The 5520-nt window shown below is 31.9% G+C and overlaps 1 long non-coding RNA gene across 1 annotated transcript; it reads right to left on the bottom strand.

Annotated features, from left to right (window-relative positions):
* Positions 1-1106: 1106 nt before the first annotated feature.
* Positions 1107-3208, bottom strand: LOC121294684. Its single transcript, XR_005946812.1, has 3 exons — positions 2907-3208; positions 2391-2543; positions 1107-2125 (listed from the first exon to the last, which is right to left on the bottom strand). It is a non-coding gene; the product is annotated as an uncharacterized LOC121294684 (long non-coding RNA).
* Positions 3209-5520: the final 2312 nt, after the last annotated feature.

The following is a 5520-nucleotide window of genomic DNA, read 5'->3' as shown; positions in this document are numbered from 1 at the left end:
ATTCTGTTAACAGTTAGCTAACAGTTAAGACTATTTGTTACTTGTCTTTATAAACATTAGTAACTAGTCTTAACAGTTTGCTAACAGTTAATATACTATTTGTTACTTGTATTAATAGACATTAGTTACTAGCATGTTAACAGTTTGTTGACTGTTAATAGTCTATTTGTTACTTGATGTATTTTAACTTCTCAGTTAATAAATTTACCTACATTGATGTAAACATATGGAGTAAATGTGGTAGGACTTAAAAGTAAACCCATGAATAAATCATTAACTATTAACAAACGAATAGTAAATTTATTAATAAACACTAGTTACCAGCCTGTTAACCGTTTGTTAACAGTTAATAGACTGTTTGTTATGTGATGTATTGAAACTTTTCTCAGTTGATAAATCAATGAATAAATGGACCTACTTTGATGTAAACTTATAGAATAAATATTGTGGTAGGGCTTTGAGTAAGTCCATGAATAAATCAGTATTAACTATTAACAAATTAGTAGTAAATATATTAATAAACACCAGTTACTAGCCTGTTAACAGTTAATAGGATATTGTTAATAACCATATTTATAAAGAGTTAATTAATAGTGAATAGGCCCTTAAAATAAAGTGAACCACATTTTCATTTGTTAACAGGTTGTTAAGCATCTGAAGCATGGCTGGAAGCACATTAATAAAGCGAGTCAATAGATACAAGTCAACTCTTGAGGAATCTAAGTCTAAAATAACAAACTAAGTTCAAACAGGAAGACTAATTACAATCCCTACCACTGGTCCCCCTTATAGACTTACCTTCAAACCCTTGACTGATGCCACCCATGTCTTCATAATGCTGTCTATTAGTAGTCTGCATAGTTTATAAACTGTTTACGAACATAGCTATCAACTATCAACAAATACATGTAACTAATTAATAACCATATTTATAAAGAGTTAGTTAAGAGTGAATAGGCCCTTAAAATAAAGTGAACCACATTTTCATTTGTTAATAGGTTGTTAAGCATTTGAAGCATGGTTGTAAGCAAATTAATAAAACAAATAAACAGGAAAAAATCTAAAGACAAGGCACCACTTTAGTTTAGAAATTACTTTATTTCCCACAATTAGAACATCAAGCAAAACCAACTTTGTCAAACTTTGAAACCCACCAATGAAAACATCTTATCGATTACTCATTCACTCGATTTCACTTTTAAAACCGTATAAAAACAACATTTCAAAAATACTTTTACTGTGATGTACCTATGGTCATCCTAGATATTGGAAACGATAGTGTGCATCTGAAAAAGCAACACTTGAACATATGCCTTTGATAGTGTTTTTTTTTTTATTTATTTTTTTTTATAACGGTTAACATTTAACATTTTTAACACATGTATGGTCATTCTTATAGCCATGTGTTGCTACAAGTGTTTAAGTAAGGTGTATGGTTTTATTTTTGTTTTACATCTCAACCACTTTTTGAAACTTTTAATTGCAGCCTTATATTGTTGTTTTCAAGGTGGCTTTGCATGTATTTTTCAGAACTACATAGACTTATCAGTGGGTGGAAGAATGATTTGAAATATAGTTCTGAGAAATACATGAAGCCATCTTGGAGCTATTTCATATACAGAGACAGAGAGGCCTGCTATTTAAAAGTGATCAAGATAAAAAAAAAAAAAAAAAAAAAAAAACTATACACACACCTTAAAGTAGCACACAGTTGTAGCAATACACAAAATATTTGATAAGCATCAAACAATGCATATGTCCATATTCATGTACAAAAGGAATATGTTTTTGAATAGTACATTTTGTGAGTACATGCATATATTTTCTGTTATGCATCCCTACACAAGCAATGATATTTCTTGTGAACCTTAAACCCCATTCTATCCACTCAATGTACAATTTATTTATAACATTAGATACCTACCCCTTTGCCTCAGTACTTCCTTTTTCGATTTTGCTTGTTTCTTGCCTTTTTTGCATTTACTTGACTTCTTGTTGCGTTTTACATCACTAGATCCATCACTTTCATCTTCTTCACTTGAAACACTGGATTCTTCACTTGAAGAACTGATGTCATCTGAGCTGATTACTGTAAAATAATCCCTTCTATTCTTCTTCCCAGGTTCTGTAACAATAAAATATTGAGATTTTATATGACATGTTAAAACCCCTTTACCGTGTCTATGCTTAAACAAAAAAGCTGAAAATCCTCCCCAAATGTATTATTTATTAATTTAAGTCTTTATGTAAAATGTTTAACAAACAATTAAAAATGCAATATCAGTGAGCTACAATGCATAGTTTACTTTGATAAAGCACAGCTTTTGCCAAAGACCTACGGGAATTACATTAGATTTAAAAAAAAAAAAAAAAAAAAAAAACATATTTACTATCTGTGGACGTAGAGCATTCAAGCTGTTTGCGAAGGAAGTCTCGTTCCATTTTCAGGTCATCTATCACTAATTTTGCAGCGTATTCTCTGCACTTTGTTGCTTTTAGCTTTACAATTGTTAGCTGGGCAGTAGGAGCATTCCGCACTTGATCTACGTCAAAATTGAACAAAAGGACAAAATCACGGGTCAGAAAGGTTTGCTTATAATATCTGTCACATGTTGCTAAACCTTCCAAACCACTGCAATATGGCGAACCACTGACTGAAGTCAAAAGTTTAAACTAAGTAGCAATAAATCCACTTTTAATACACCATTACAAATTAATGCCATCTTTTCTGTTTCAAGTAATCATTTCAAATGTTTAGAAGTTAGATGAAAATATGTATACTATTGCAATACCGTACATCACTTTAGCCGGGCTTCTTACATTGATACCCTCTAAGTTATTAAAATGTTAACAGAAAACACAAAACTGGAAATAATGTAGCTAAGTTCTGTACGATAGCTACTCACAGATGTTTTTACGACGTGGTCTTTGCTTTCCTATGGTTGTTATACCCCGTACAGTCTCGTCACTCTCGTCATATTTTCTTTTAGTTGACGAGCTTGATTGTGGCTCACTCACATTGCTATACTCGCCAGCCTTTTCACTGGCACTCTTTTTGCAATCAAACGTTTTTTTTCTTTGACTCAGTTTTTTTTTTTCTTGTCTCCATACTGTAACTGAAACACTAAAATTGTACCTTAGCTCGCTCAGTATCAAGTCGAAAATTAAAGAAAAGCGCAACGATGAACACAACTTATGGCGCCGTGCTGCTGTATGTCTTTTGAACCGGAAATATTAATCTTCGTTCACAAATCAGATATGTTGTTTGTTCAGTAAATATGTAATTATACCATGGAACACAATAATTTGGTCGCGTATGATTATGTACAATTAAAATAAAAAATCACAACAGAAGAGGGCCGTTAACGCTCTATCCACCTTTGACCTTTCACCCTACTCTCCAATGCAATGCTCCGATTGGTAAGCTGACTTTGGCGCAATTTGTGTGAATTCTTCTTCAAACATCCAAGAAAAGAAGAGCGGAGTTATATATGATCAAAATACAGGTACGTTATCTTTACCCATTTTTTTTATTATTATACTAATGTAGATGTATAGATGAATACATACAGAATGGTAAGACAAAACAATCTGAATTCCCAAAACAGTTTTGTAGACAACCGCTTTACATAGCGATAATCCAATATTTTAGCTTTTGTGAAGGATTTGGCATCAATACACTTTTTGACAAGTGTGTGTGTGTGTGTGTGTAATTTAAAGATCTGCCCTGCCCTGTCCTAGTTTTTAAGTTTTTATTTTATTTATTTTAAGGTAAAACGGACACAAGATTGGCTGTCATGCCACTGTCAAAGAGATGGCAGTCTAAAATGAACTGTAAACCATCAGCCAAAAATAATAATAAGAAGAGGCTGTTGGCAAAACAGTTAAATGTAAAATCTGCCGCAGGAAAATGACGTTGACCAAAAATGACTATTTTACATGGTAAAGTAGGCGTATGCTTAGCTACATGTTTTATCCTAATACAGCTTGGATGTTCAGACTGAAATTGTACATGTTTGATTTCATAATATGAATAATAGTGTACGCAGTATACAACGTTACCGATACATATCATTGAACAATATCTTGGGACCTGCGTCATAGGGTGACTTATGGGAAAACACAAAAAGCAGCCAGCACAGCGTAACATTGGTTTCCGTACTCTGAGAAACCCAATTTTCCAGTACAAAACAGACAAAAATAGCCCTCACGACCCACAGTGATTTGTGTCATTAATACATCTAATTGTTAACATTTCTATTGCTACAGTAGTATTTTACAGTGTAAGGCATAAGAAGTGTTTTGGTGTTTGGTATTATTTTTTTAATTAATAAATCCCTTAAATGCTTAAAAATAATATGTTGCTTTTCTGATATAAAATAATTTAACATGTTCAAGTATATTTCAGGGTTTGCAGAAGGCATCGGAACAAATGTACAAAATCCATCAGGGCAAAATCATTTTTTGCTCGTTCCCATTCAAGTCTCCACTGCTGGATGAAGTTCCTGTTCAGGTAATATTTTAGGTAGTTATATATACTGACTCAGTTTTAAAAATAATTGCATAATTGTGCCATACCTGAATTTTTTAAAATTATAATAATAATTTTATATTTGTTTAGAAAGTAAGTATTCAATGATATACCATGACTGGACAGCAATTTTGTAGTGACTTTTATATGTATGGCTGTGCAAATAATTAATATTATATTAGCTGCTCTTTGAGAGGATCCATGAGTTTTTAGATAGGAAATTGCATATAAACATGTGTTCTATTGTTATTAGTGTGTACAATATTACTTTAAAGTAAGCATTTAAATAATTTATTCTAGATATATAAGAATTTTAATAAAGTAGGTAGACTGAGTAGAATCTACATTTTGTAGATTTAAAATTAATGTTTTTATCTTGCTTGTTCATTAGGTTTGCTCAGGGACTGTGTTTGTGAGAAGTACACATGATTGATGAAAATATTTCTGGTAGTTCCACAACTCTCTCAAAAATGGCAAAAAAATGCAGACACGTTTGCATTCAGGTTGTACACTGTCTACAAAGAAAGGGAAGCATGAAAGTTGGAGGACGCAGGGAATTTATGGTAATTGATGAGAGCAAGTTCCATCATCACAGAAAAGTAATTGTCTACCTTTATTTAATCCTTCAGAAGAAGAATCATATGCATTTTAACACCCCTTACACAGTGTGCTTAGGTTCCATTTTATGAATGACATAAAATGTCAATGTTTCAAGCACAAATATAGAATTGTAATATAACTTGGAGATATAATATGAAAATAAGGAGCATGTCAAAAAAACTTGAAATGCATATGTGGTTCTTCATCTCAAGGATCCATTAATACAGCGAACAATTGCTCACCAAAAGTCAACAATGTAAATAACATGGTGAGATTTCCTGTCCTAAATTTTACTATTTGTTCTAACCCTATTTGGCTTTTCTATTATACTGTTTCCTATAATTTTATATTACATTCTCATTGATTTTCTTTTCTTTTCTTTAAATTAC

This window comes from Polyodon spathula, chromosome 19 (assembly GCF_017654505.1).
Source record: "Polyodon spathula isolate WHYD16114869_AA chromosome 19, ASM1765450v1, whole genome shotgun sequence".
Lineage (NCBI taxonomy): Eukaryota > Metazoa > Chordata > Actinopteri > Acipenseriformes > Polyodontidae > Polyodon > Polyodon spathula.
Note: the sequence above shows the minus strand (reverse complement) of the source record. Positions and strands in the feature narration are given on the sequence as shown.